At 38.8% G+C, this 14,894-nt stretch overlaps 1 protein-coding gene across 1 annotated transcript in view; it reads right to left on the bottom strand.

Annotated features, from left to right (window-relative positions):
* Positions 1 to 14,601, bottom strand: part of DISP1 (dispatched RND transporter family member 1) — a 201,027-nt gene extending 186,426 nt beyond the window's left edge. Inside the window, exon 1 of the mRNA XM_030936635.1 lies at positions 14,518 to 14,601. The gene's annotated coding sequence lies outside the window, so the exon portion shown is untranslated. The remainder of the gene's footprint in view (positions 1 to 14,517) is intronic.
* Between the last annotated feature and the right edge of the window lie 293 nt (positions 14,602 to 14,894).

Raw genomic sequence — 14,894 nt, 5'->3', positions numbered from 1 at the left:
AAGACAACTGATGAAGTAAGTTACCATCTCTTTGAAAACTGATATGCTTTAAGAAGTTAAGTCCTAAGAACAAATTTTGTAAAATTCCAATACAAAGATGTTTTGGCATTTTCATGGTAATTTCAGCCTTAATGTTACAAATTTTCTTAGAGCATCTGCTACCTAAACTTTACAACATGGCATCCCATGCACAGAGCAAGTAATCCTTGGTTCTTGTTTATCCTAGAAAAAGATGCAAGGGAAAACATACTTAATGTACTATTAAAAGATCTTTCTCAGATTTTTTTCTTCCTCTAGAGGGCAGTTAATATAAACCTTCAGTAAGGGGAGTTTTCAAAAGTGCTTTTTGGAAGTCATCTGTTGCTTCTTCATCAAACAAATAGTTCATTTCTTATGACTCTAAATGAAAGAGTTTTATCAGTTACTAGAAATTTATTTTTAAATAAATTTTAAAAAATCCTCTACGCATCCCCCAGCCCACAGGTTCAATACAAAATACTCCCATGAAGCACAATGACAACGTGGACTTATATCTGGCAATGCAGCCCCATGGCTGGAGATCATCCAAAAATGTTGTATTAAGTGCTTAAAATTTTGTTTTAATGTATGGAAGAGCCAACAACAAAGTAAGAGAAATGCTCAAGAGCAGAAATAATTTTTAAAAAAGTACAAGTCTAGAGAGGTGAGTTAGTGCTGAAGCCAATGTTCCCCTGGGGAATCAACATATCCCTGGTGGAACGAACCTGATGGAGGACGGGAGCTATAGAAAATAGGATAATAGGCAGCAAAACTTGAGGGCCTGTACAAAATGGAGAGCCTGAGCAAAGACCGTCTCACATAAAGCTCCCGAGGGGGGTAAATTAAAAAACAGTTAATCTTACAATCCATACACATGAAGGAATGGATAGGGGAAAAAAGAGTAAATGCATATGGGTAAATCTAAACGCTGTTATTTCTGGGGCTGAAAGATCAAGTCCCAAAACTATAATATCTGATAAAAATAGTTCTCGTCAGAAGGAGGTTCAGGAGAAGGATAAAGATTGCATTTACATTTAGACTTTGTTAAGTATGCATATTAACAGTTCTATGGTAACCATAGAGAAAAGAAGAAATAGAAAACTTCCAACACAGTTCAAGGGGGGAAAAAAAACAAACAAAAGATGAGAAGAATGTATATGATATGGTAGAAAGAATTCAGGTCTTGGAGTCAGATATTCTGGGCATAAATCACAATTCTGCATATATTTCTTCTAACCACAGACAAGTCACCTACTTTTAAAATTTCAGTTTCCTCATCTTTAAAAGAGGAATAATAATACAAACTTTTTAGCCTAGTATTTGAATTAACATGCAGGTACACTATACCTAGTACAGTCCTGAAACAAAGATTGTACACAGATACCTTTTCCTGTCCTGTTCATTTCATGACACTGAAGCATGCTCAACTAGTGAGGAGGTCATTATTTTAGGCTGCTGGATCAGACTATTTTCAGCTTGAGTATCACAACTATTACATAGAATTTTTCCTTGACTTTCTATGTACTCCTTCCTTATTCAGGATTAAAAAGCTTCTAAATCAAATTATATGTAGTACCTCAAGTTTATTATTCCTAAACTATGCTTAAATATGTTTAGATTTTCACAAGGAAGATTAAGTTAAATCTAATGCAAATGCCCCTTCCACAGCAAAATGCCATGATTAACAATGCATATAAAATAAAACCCAGCTGTTGCTTTTCAGATAGCTAACTACCCCTGACCTCAGTTCTAGAAATAAAAAAGAATGATTATTAATTATATAAATTTAAAGATGCATAACTCACCTGTTAATTAAAATTTGTCAAAGTTAAGAATGAGCATGTAATACCAAAATTTGATAAAATAACATCTTGTTGCATGAAGATTACATCATGAGTTTAGAAACTGTACTCCCAAAATTAAAGTGTCCAGTAAAAGCTTAGTAAGTCAAGCAATCCCAGTAACAGTATTATAAAAGTTGACTCTAAGAATAAAAAAAGTGATAAATTTAATTCAATAACCCACATATGGATGATCCATGCCCCTACCCCTTTTTATAATTCTCCAAGGCCAATTTTAAATTCTGAGTGGAATTTTTCTCTTCAACACAGGATGTTTCCAGAATTCCACCATCTGTACATTTACAGAATAAAAATTATGTATCTAAGACAAACTTCAAATGGCAAATCTGTCCCCCAAATTATAACATAATCCAAAAGAAGTACTGTACATGCTTTAACTGTTTGTCTCTACCGGTACAGAAGACTAACTTTAGAGCATATATGCCAAGAAGTCATCAAGGCGACACAATCCTTTTACCTGAAATAAAAATGCTAAAGGCAGAAAACGTCTTCCAAGAAACCAACTGGCAACCACTAAAACTAAAGATGAAAGTTTTATTAGAATGGAAATGGAAAACCTTGCATATATACACATACTCTAATAGAAAATGACATGGGGGAATGTTATATTTAGAAATCTTAAATAGGGGCTATATTATTTATAAAACAGGAGGCATCAGCCTTATAGTAAAAGAGTTAAGAGCTAAAACTCTGAAGTCAGATTGTCCAAATTCAACAGTTAAAGAAATTACATTTTAGTTAGTAGCTCCCTGATAGAAGTGATAATCATAATACCCATCACACAGCATTCAGCAGATATATAATAACGTAAAGGCCAATACCAAACAACCACAAATCATTAAAAAATCATTAAAGTGTAGGCCAGGTGCGGTGGCTCATGTCTATAATACCAGCACTTTGGAAGGCTGAGGCAGGAGGCTCGTTTGACCTAGGAGTTTGAGACCAGCCTGGGCAACACAGTAGAACTCCATCTCTGTAAGAAGTTAAAAAACCAAAAAAAAAAAAGCTGAGCATGGTGGCACACACCTGTAGTCCCAGCTACTCAAGAGGCTGAGGCGGGAGGATCACTTGAACCCAAGAGGTTGAGGCTTCAGTGAGCTGTAATCACACCACTGGACTTGAGCCCAGGTGATACAGTGAGATCCTGTCTCCAAAAAAAAAAAAAAAAAAAAAAAAGTATTAATGTGTAAAGGACACTACTAATCTGCAATTGAGCCCAGAGCTCTAATTACTAATAATCAGGTTATAGTCTTAAAGGACTAAAGGAATATTACTTTACTTTACTGCTGCTGAAGTCTTCTCGAGGGGCAACGATGAGGAATAATCAACTATACTAAGAAGAAAAACCCAGGATAGGCATGGTGGCTCAAGCCTATAATCCCAACACTTTGGGAGACCAAGATGGGAGGACAGCTTGAGCCCAGGAGTTCAAGACCAACGTAGGCAATGAAAGGAGACCTCTGTCTCTACAAAACAATTTTTAAATTAGCCATGCATGGTGGTGCACACCTATAGTCCCAGATACTTGGGAGGGTAAGTCAGGAAGATTGCCTCAGCCCAGAAGTCAAGGCTGCAGTGGGCTATGATCTCACTACTACACTCCAGCCTGGGTGACAGAGCAAGACCCAGTATCAAAAACAAACAAACAATTTGGTAAGCACAGCAATTCAATCTGCCCAGCACATAGTTTAACTGCTGAGGGGGTGAGGAGGCTCGGATAACAATGTATTAGAGATACAGGCTATTCAGCTGGGCACAGTGGTGGCTCACGCCAGTAATCCCAGCACTTTGGGAGGCCAAGGCCAGCAGATTGCTTGAGGCCAGGAGTTCGAGACCAGCCTGGCCAATATGGTGAAACCCTGTCTCTACCAAATATACAAAAAAAATTAGCCAGGTGTGGTGGCGGGTGCCTGTAATCCCAGCTACTCAGGAGGCTGAGGCACGAGAATCGCTTGAACCTGGGAGGCAGAGGTTGCAGTGAGCCAAGATCGTGCCACTGCACTCCAGCCTGGGTGACAGAGTGAGGCATCTCAAAAACAAAAAAAAAGAGAGAGAGAGACACAGGCTATTCCAAATGGCTTAGTTCTCTCAGGTTCCAGTGAGTTAAAAAAGGATCTATTGCAGAAAATTATTAAAGCTTAGTTTGCATTTGATTTTCTTTTTTAAAATTTGTTAACTGACATAAAAATTTTATATATTTATGGTATACAACATGATGTTTTCATATACGTATATATCATGAAATGGCTAAATCAATATATTTGACCTTGACAGCCTATGAAAATCTAGGCAGTTTCTGAAAAAGTAACACCCATGTCTAAAACCTACAGTTGGGAATGAAAAAGAAAGACTCTGAAGAATGCTTGAATTCTTATACCACCACCACCCCCACCAACATTCCCCACCCCTGGGGAGAAACTATTTGAGACCGAACTGTTAACTGGCAGCAAACACCATCAGCATCACCTGAACAGGCTTCTAGGGCAGCAATCTCATAACCACTCATTTGGTGGCCACTAATTTACTCTTCATTTCAAAGTGGTCTTTTTATCTAGGTTTAAAAAAATGAAACTATCTAAAAATTTTTTGCAGCAGCAGCGGCATATGGAAACACATTCATCATTACCCTCCATTATCCTTTTCAGCTGGCAATAACTTGGGGTTGTAAAGCAAAGAAAAAAGAGTTTGGGTGATTTTAATCAAACCTTGGATTCTAGCCCTGCCCTGCAGCATGCTGTAATATGAGAAAGATTCCAGCCTCACATTCCAACAGAAACGAATTTTTACGTGAAGAGCCCCCCTCCATTAACTGCCACCTCTCCTTTCGTTACTGTTTTGAATCAATGCAGCAGATATTTTTAAAGTATCTGCTACTTTCAACTATGCTAGATGCTACATTAATTATGGTACCATCCTTGAAAAAAATTAATGAATTACATTTAACAAATGCTTAAAGTGGAACAAAAGGAAAATAAAACACTTTTAGGAGTATGAAGACATACAAAAAAAAAAGTAGAATCAACATGCTGCTAACTCTCTCTAAAAAGTACTTTAAGTATCAGCACCAAATCATTTAAGGTGCTTTTGAAATGTAGAAGAAAACAGTGTATAAGCAAAAGCAGAAAGGCTTTAAAATAAGCTCCACCATTTACAGGTAGCACAAGCTTAGACAAATTAATCACTCCAAAATTCAAATATAAACATCTACCTTATGTAAGGGTTGTTGTAAGAAATGAGTTACATTTCTCATTGCAGCACAGTGTCTGGCATATATGATCAATAAATAGAGGCCAATATCATTAGAGGCATTTTCAACACATTTACTGGTGAATTTTCCTGTTTGGTGGAAAAAATTTATCATGTCAATAAAACTTATTACTGTTCTGAAAAACAAGGTAAAATAAGTTTCATAAATTAATATGTAACTTAATATATAAATTAGAAGTATTTATCTTATAACAAGTTGGGAGATGGGAAACTGCAACTAAGAGGCATATAATATTTCATCAGGGAGCATTTAAATAAACAAAAAAATGTAATGAGATTCTGAGGACCTGGAGAGGGAAAAAACGTATGAGAAGTAGCTATACCTATTTGTCAAGTTGAAAAAGGTCCTGTCTCCTCCCATTATTCTTCCTCCTCTTCTCAACTCCTATAGGGAAGAAATATGTTCTCAGATACTGGGAGTCAAAAAAAAAAAAAAGGAAAGAAAGAAATCTGAAGCAGAAAGGTAAACAAGGAAGCAATCTACATATATTAAAACACTTTGCTAATTCTTTAGGTGAACAGAACTTTTCAGTTTTACAAGCTTCACTTCAAAATACATACACTTTTTTTTTGCTTTTTACTTATTTATTTTTATTTATTTGCATAAATTTAAGGCGTCCAAGTGCAGTTTTGTTACATGGATAATGGTGAAATCTGGCCTCTTGTGTAACCATCACCCAAAGAATGTACGCTGTACCCATTTGCAATTTCTCATCCCTCACTCTCTCCCACCTTTTCCAGTCTTCAGTGACTATTACTGCACATTCTACTTCCATGTGTATGTGTTATTTAGCACTTATAAGTGAGAACATGTAGTATTTGACTTTCTAAGTTCTTTCACTTAAGATAATGCCCTCCAGTTCCATCTATGTTGCTGCAAAAGACATGACTGCGTTCTTTTTTAAGCTGCATAGTATTCGTGTGTGTGTGTTGTGTGTACATCACATTTTCTTTATCTAGTCATCCATGATGGATGTTTAGGTTGATTCCGCATCTTTGCTATTGTCAATAGTGCTGCAATAAACATACTGAGTGCAGGTATCTTTTTGATATAATGATTAATTTTCCCTTGAGTACATACTCAGTAGTGGAACTGCTGAATCAAATGGTAGTTCTACTTTTAATTCGCTGAGAAATCTCCATATTGTCTTCCATAAAGTTTGTACTAATTTATATTCCCACCAACAGTGTATAAGTGTTCCCTTTTCTCTGCATCCTGATGTAATTTGGAATTAGGTCTATCAGTCATACCACTATTTATTCTGAATTAACTCAGATAATTCAGACTAGCTAACAGGAGAGAAGCAGATTCCCTTTGGGAGAGAGGGTAAGGGACAAGAAAGAGAAATGTACGATTTTAATGCATGGACACTTAGGAGATGAGAAAGCATCATTTGGGGCCGGGCGCGGTGGCTCAAGCCTGTAATCCCAGCACTTTGGGAGGCCGAGACGGGCGGATCATGAGGTCAGGAGATCCAGACCATCCTGGCTAACACGGTGAAACCCCGTCTCTACTAAAAAAAAAAAAAATACAAAAAACTAGCCGGGCGAGGTGGCGGGCGCCTGTAGTCCCAGCTACTCGGGAAGCTGAGGCAGGAGAATGGCGTAAACCCGGGAGGTGGAGCTTGCAGTGAGCTGAGATCCGGCCACTGCACTCCAGCCTGGGCTACAGAGCGAGACTCTGTCTCAAAAAAAAAAAAAAAAAAAAAAAAAAGAAAGAAAGCATCATTAACCAAGGAGAAAGAAACAGAGCAGAGAAAAGGAGATTTTAAGAAGGTGTGCACCAAAGGCTATGGAACAAATATAATGATCAACATACCACTCACTCTGATATTTTAGAGGCAATAATTTGCCAGCATGTCTCACTCAAAGTGAAATGCTGCTGCAGATTATCAACTTATCAACTGTAGAACCATGAAACAGAAAACCTTATAATTTGAAACACTGAGGTCTGGATATATACAGCTGTCCTATCTCATGATCAAATTGTATTAAATCATTTATGAAAATCATTATCATTGAAAATTCAATGTTTATTTAATTACATCTTTAAAAACCGGTTGGAATGACAGGAAAAACATGCAAACTTACTTCTTCCCTCAAAAGCCTCTGTCAAGCTTTGCTAAACTCTTTCTGCTTATAAATGTAGAAATACATAAATTTCTCAACTTAAATTTAAAACCTAGCATACAAAATGATATAGAGAGGTTCCTGTCAAGCTTGAAGGGTTCCAGAAAGAACCTTTCCTAATAAATCTTCAAGCACTGCAAAGGCTCCTGAGAATGATAGCTAAACACACCAAGTCACTCTGAGTCAAATGCAAATTCTACCAACCTTCTGAACACAAGTGAAATGGTTTCCAGGTCTGGTTCAGAAAGAATTACACTACAAAGTTAAGGCGGATACTCTATGCTTCCTACCTAGTAATCTCACTACTGGATCTTGAGCCCAAATATGTCATTCAATCCTGTATAGTCCATTTTCACACTGCTATAAAGATACTACCTGAGACTGGGTAATTTATAAACAAGAGTAAACAAGAGGTTTATTTAATTGACTCACTGTTCTGCATGGCAGAGGAGACCCCAGGAAACTTATAATCATGGTGGAAGGTGAAGGGGAACCAAGGCATGTTTTACATGGTGACATGGTGGCAGAAAAGAGAGAGAGCTCAGGGAAAACTGTCACTTTTTTTTTTTTTTTTTTTGAGATGGAGTCTCTGTCACCCAGGCTGGAGTTCAGTGGCACGAGCTTGGCTCACTGCAGGCTCCACCTCCCAGGTTCAAGGCAATTCTCCTGCCTCAGCCTCCTGAGTAGCTGGGATTACAGGTGCCTGCCACCACACCTGGCTAATATTTGTATTATTTTTAGCAGAGACAGAGTTTCACCATGTTGGCCAGGCTGGTCTTGAACTCCTGACCTCAAGTGATCCGCCCACCTCAGCCTCCCAAAGTGCTGTGATTACAAGCATGAGCCACTGCACCTGGCCAAAAACTGCCACTTTTAAACCATCAGATCTCATGAGAACTTCACTATCACGAGAACACCATAGGGGAAACCACTCCCATGGTTCAATCACCTTCCACCAGGTCCCTCTCTTAATACATGGGGATTACAATTCGAGATGAGATTTGAATGGAGACACAGAGCCAAACCATATCAAATCCTTAAGTGCTTTCATATCTTACGATGCATCATCCCAGAAAATGTCTTTTTTAACCAATTATCTTTGGAGCTGGCATCTGTCAAAACAGTTTATTTTTATTCAAATAGTTGTTTACTCAAAACCTGAAGGGAAGAACCCTTTAAAGAAAAAAGTTACTTCAAATGCTTGTGCTTTCCACTCCTCTTCCCAACCCCATCTGAATAGTTACATTCCAAAGCAAAAAAAAAAAAAAAAAAAAAAAAGCAAGAAGAGAAATAAAATTAATTGGAGATAGCACTGTAGTTAAGAACATCATTTCGGTTTGAAGAGATGGAACCTGCAGTGAAATACAGCCAAAAGGTGCATTGTTCATTCAAAAACAACAGCCCTGCTGATCACAGAGGTAGAGAAGTACTCTACATATGGCCAGAGACATGCACCTGCTTAGAAATTATAAACTTGAAGGCAAAAGCATGCCAAAGATCCGTGGGATGGATAAGCATATTTCTGGAGTCACAAAAAAATAAAAAAATAAATTTAAAAAAATAAAAATAAAAAAGACCTGTGGGAGTAACATACAGCTGTAGGAGGAAAAAGGGATCTCATTTTAGTGATACTTTCTAATAACACCCTCAGCCAGCTGCCATGTAAAATAAATCCTACAATTTCTTGAGTACTATGTGGCAGGCATTATGCTAAGCACATTATATACATTATCTTGTATTTCCTATAATGACTATGTACAGCAGGTATTACTATGTATATTTTGCAGGTAAAGCATAAAGTTCAGTAACTTGCCTAAGGTCTCTTTTAACTGTGCTGAGATTGCAAGTGAGCAACAAATGACAATTATTATTATTATCATAATTCAGCTCAAATTAATGCCTGAAACCTGGCAAGCTTCTAGAATATCCATTTATGTCCTATAATGTTCTATCCCCCAAAGAGTCCTTAAAATTCTCTTCTGGAGGGTTTCCAAGCACTTGGGTTCCAAAAGCACCATGCTTTCCTATCTTTAACTTCCTCCAGAAAGGAAGTCCTCTCAGTAACTTCTCTTGGTCCATGTGTTCCCTATCCTTAAGGTCTTTTCAAATATTCCTTGTGAATCACCCAATGGCTAGCTTGCAAATCCCTTCAAGCCCCATGGGTATCACACGTCACTATGTGCCCCAAGGAGTTATGTAGTCTACTTAGGTATTTTATGATGTATCTACTCTCTGCTCATCCTTCCCCTAATATAACTGAATAGCCCGAATATCACCTCCATTCTCATAACAATCAATTTATACTCCCTTAAATAGAGACTCAAAATCACCCTCCTTACAGAAAATTTGCCCTTGATTAGCTTCACTTAACTATAACTACTTTTGTAACAGGGCATTGGATTGGAAACAAAGAGATCTGGCCTCAAATTTTGGTTCTTTTACTAGGTATGGTACCTGGGTAAATCATCTTTCTGGGAACCTTTTGGTGAACATAAATGAGAGGAATCAGGCTAAATAAGCACAAAACTAATTCCCAAATCTAAATATTTAGGCAGAAAGATTAGCAAGAGCATAAAACTAAAAAAAAATAGTTACAAAATTTAAAAACGGTTTTAAACACCTTAAAGTAAAAATACATATATACAACATATTAGCTGGGCACGGTGGCTCACACCTGTAATCCCTGCACTTTGGGAGGCTGAGACAGGTGGATCACTTGAGGTGAAGAGTTCAAGACCAGCTGGGCCAACAGGGTGAAACCCCGTCCCTGCTAAAAACACAAAAATTAGTCAGGCGTGGTAGCCAGTACCTGTAATCTCAGCTACTCCAGGAGGCTGAGGCAGAAGAATTGTTTGAACCCAGGAGGCAGAGGTTGCAGTGAGCTGAGATTGTGCCATTGCACTTCACCTTAGGCAACACAGCGAGACACTGTTTCAAAAAAAAAACAAAAACAAAAAAACCCACAAAGATGCATGTGTGTGTGTGTGTGTGTATATATATATAACATATTAAAACCACAAAAAGCGAGTAACTTTTAAATGTCAGAGAGTGGAGGGGCCATTACATTGTCCATTTTCCATTCTTTGGCATGATGAAAACCCAGGTTTTCACTGCTTTTAAATCCCTTAAAAGGTAACTGGGCTATGAATTTCGATACTTTTATTAGTCCAGTCTCACACGGCTATAAAGAATTACCTGAATGGATAATTTAAAAAGAAAAGAGGTTTAATTAATTTAATTTCATGATTCCACAGGCTGTACAGGAAGCATGGCTGGGGAAGCCTCAGGAAACTTACAATCATGGCAGAAGGCAAAGAGAAAACCGGTGTGTCCTACATGGGTGGAGCAGGAGAAAGGACCAGCACAGGGGGAGATGCTACACACTTTTAAACAACCAGATCTTGTGAGAACTCTACCATGAGACAGCACTAGAGGGACGGTGCTAAACCATTAGAAACCACCCCCATGATTCAATCACCTACCACCAGACTCCACCTCCAACACTGAGAATTACAGTTGGACATGAGATTTGGGTGGGGTCACAGAGCCAAACCATATCAATAATCTCCTATTGACTATGCAATATTTTATATGCCCATATTAGTTTAATACACCAAAAGTATTTTAAATGCTGTCATGGTTAGCCTTATGTGTCAACATGGTTAGGTTATAGCACCCAGGTATTTAATCAAACACCAATTTAGGTGTTGCTATAAACATATTTTGTAGATGTAGTTAATGTCTATAATCAGTTGACTTTAAGTAAAGGAGATTACCTTCCATAATGTCGGTAGGACTCATCTACTCAGCTGAAGGCCTTAAGAGCAAAACCTGACGTTTCCCAAAGAAGAAAGAATTCTGCCTCAAAACTACAGAATCAATTCCTGCCTGAATTTCCAGCCTGCTGGTCTGACCTACAAATTTTGCACTTGCCAACTCCCACAATTGCATGAGCCAATTTCTTACAATAAATCTCTTTAACAAATACACATATATATGTGATAATGGTCTGTTTCTCCAGAGAAGCATAATGATACACTAACACAGTGAAAATCAAACTGGTACTATTTTGCTTCAAGAGGCTCCACCAGGTCATTCACACAAGAGGTGGGAGGGATTCCCATCCCAGCCACCTGCAGGTAACCAAGGAGTGCATCATCTGTGTGGTATTTAAAAACTGTAATAAAACCAACTAAAAGTCTTTCTGCTGTATTATCACCAGAAGCTGGCAATTCTAAACCTCAGTGCTAAAATACTCTTTCCAACTATAGCAGACAGCTCCCACCATCAAGACCCCTAGTATGTCACTGGTAGTGGTCAACTTCCCCCACCCCCATGCAAATCATTTATCCAATAGTTCTTCTATTCCTTAGGCTCTCAAAATTAAAAACAAAAATAATAATAACAACAAAGGTTAAGGGCAATCACTGTGTTTTCTACAATATTTGCCATTGTGAGTTACAGCCTATCACTTTAATAGAAAAGTTCATCTATAGTGTCACGTGATGCCTCACTCAAAGCAAAACTGAGTCTATTTATATAATCCAACAAATTATGATTTAGTGTTAAAAGTATTTTTTAAACAACAACCTAAACAAGAGGTTCACAGTCATAACTACATGCCTAGAGGCCGGAAAATGTGCCAAGATTTATGGGATCACATTCAGCAGAATGGACAGGGCCCTACTAACAGGACTGCAGTGACTCATCCCCTTTTGAGTCACTCTGAGACCCAAGTCATCTTGGTCACTATTGGAGAAAAGGTCTAACTCACCAGAGGAAAAGGACAGAAAGTGATACTAAAAGCAGTCAACCCTGTGTGAGTTAATCTCATTAAGGGCCATGCTTTTCATCAGAGGCAGTGCAGCAGCTGGACCATAAGTTAGCAGATCAGCACTCTTTGGTAGCTCCTTGTCCAAAAACTGTACTTCCCCATTGTAACAAATATTCTTGATTCTATCAAGTGGCGGGAAATGGCTTTCTAACTAGGGTATGCAGATAATTGAGAACGTACTATATAATAAGAAAATTGATAACCAAAGAGCACAGAACCAACGAGCTCAACTTAGCAAATTACTTCATATTTCACAAACTAAAGATTAAGGAAGACAAATGTATGTATATATGAAGACAGTGTTTTGGTTATACCTATTTTGATAGTTCTTCTAATACAGACACTGTACATATTTCAGAAATAAAAAGAAATAGTGAATCTATAAAATAGCCAGCAGTTCACTGTACTTAATCGAAAACTGCCATTATTGGTTAAACTGTAAAATACATCTAAATCCTATGAAATAACAAAAATAATTTACCTAGACAGAAAGCTAAATTTACTAAACAATTAGAAGAAAGAATACAATTCCAAAGATTTTCCAGAATACAGGGCAATCAAACCTCAACATACCATTCATATATATAGCTAGCCCAACTTGCCCAAGAGGGCAAGTGCTCTTGTGTTTCAACAACGAGCACTTCCTCCAACCATGAACTAATGTCTAAAGATTTGCATGCTTTCTCAAGTGCTTTATTTCTCAAAAACCGTGGGAAAAGGCGGAAGAAAAATAAAATCAAGCCTTATCAGATAAACAATATTGTCTACTTAAAGAAATAAGATTAAATTGAGACATATACAGAAATTAACATGACAGTTAATTCAATTACTTTAGAGATCAGTGTTATCTCTTCATTTTGTAATTTGAAAACTTATTCAATATGCTCATTTACATATTAAGGCACTGTTTATGTTCAGGCCTTGCTTTACACTTGTAAATACCAGCAGTCCTCCTAAACATAAGGACATTATAACTGTGTATTTCACTAAAGCATAGATATTCAAGGCCATCAAGAATTTACAAGCTAGCAAGACATCGCAGTACCAATAAATAAAAAATGTTCTAGTTTTCCTGAATTAGTTCAAGTCAGACCACCAAATCAGATCTAAAAATTACCTGTAATAATACAGTAATTTTTAAAACAAAAACGTCTAACATTTGAAATATGAAACACCCGAAACACGCAAAGCAATCCTCAGCTCTCACCCTTCACCAATGACAGTGTTATGATTCTTCCCACTTTGTGGCAAAAATCCAATTCCTTTCTAATTACACTGAGATACTATATTATGCAGATTAGGAAGCACATATTAATCACATCCAATAAAACATAAATACAAGGTAAATAATAACTAAATAATTACCTTTGGTAATAATAATGAGCCCACATACCAAACACTGGCCACTGGGGAAAACTAAATGTGCTAATGTGTGTGTAACAACAGATCTTGGGTTATCAATATTTTTTAAAAACACTGATAATGGCAAATATATATATATATATTCTCCTTATAGCAGAAATAAAAAGGAACAGTAAAATCTTAAGAACTGCTAGTAATTTGCTGCACCCTGATGTAAAATTGCCTTTACTGGTTAAACTAAAAGACTAAACCCAACAAAATAGCTTTTAGGAAAAATGTGTTAGAAAGTTGGGCAGAAAAACAATGAGTTGCAACTGCAAACATTGACAGCACTGGCTTTCCATGTGATTATCACCATAATTCTAAAAGCATTTAGTTCATCCCATGACAAAGGAAATAAGACAAGCTAAACTCTGCAGGGTAGAGAAGAGTTCAAAAGGAAAACTTTGGTTGGCTTCCTTGGGTGACGAGAACTTTTAACTACTATCAGTTTGACAAAGAAACGCAGAATCTGGGTGAAGCAAGAGTTCAAGCGGTCCCTAGGAATATACAATATTTTCCCGAAATCCACACGCGCGGAGCGGGATATATTTCTTAAAAAAAAAAAAAGTGCATGAATTGCAAATGAAGCAGTAGGAGTTCAGCATCCAATAGGTGGCTGGTCATATTTCTGGTTCGTAAGGTCAAGACGCCCTTCTCATCTACGACCCGCAGAGAAGAACTGACTCTCCCTCCTCTCTAACCTCTCCCTGGAAGCCAACCTTTGCCATCTCATGCCACCCTCGCAGACAATCCGCCAGGACCCGGGACACGCCCCCACGAATGACTACTTTCCTCCGGGATGCATCTCTGCCCTATGTCATCCGCAACCTCCAGTCTGAGGGCCTCTTTGGCCTCAGGGTCCCCGGTGCCTCCCTCCCAGCCCCTCACGGCTGCCCTTAGGGCTCTCCTGGTTCCCCGTTCTCAGTCCTGGCCCTTCTCGCACGCCTGGGGTCCCGGCTTTCCCTCCACACGCGCGGGAGGTGCCGCCTCTCCCGTCCCTACCCGGTCTCCCAGTCCCGCGGCGCCGGGCGGCTGCACGCCGAAAAGCATCCACTGAGGAAACAAGTGCTGCAACGCTCGGGCTGCGAACTCACCTCCAGTCCGGGCTCTCAGATCCTGGCCCGGAGCCGGGCTTCCGCCTGGCGCGGTCCGCGTCGCGAGCGGGACCGGAAGTCCCGCCCCCCGCCCGCTCCCGGCCCGCCGGCCTCGCTTGGCTACTGCTCCCCCGGAGAGGGATCGCTGGCGGCGGGCGGCGGGCAAGGGGCAGAGGGCAGGGGAGCCTGGCTTGAAAGGGCGAGGCAGGCGCCAAAAAAATTCCCTTTCGCGCTCCTGCTCTTTCTAGTGTATCCATCGACCAGTGTGCAAATGCTTGACCAGGC

The sequence above is a fragment of the Rhinopithecus roxellana genome, chromosome 8 (assembly GCF_007565055.1).
Source record: "Rhinopithecus roxellana isolate Shanxi Qingling chromosome 8, ASM756505v1, whole genome shotgun sequence".
Lineage (NCBI taxonomy): Eukaryota > Metazoa > Chordata > Mammalia > Primates > Cercopithecidae > Rhinopithecus > Rhinopithecus roxellana.
This window is presented reverse-complemented; position numbering and strand designations above follow the sequence as displayed.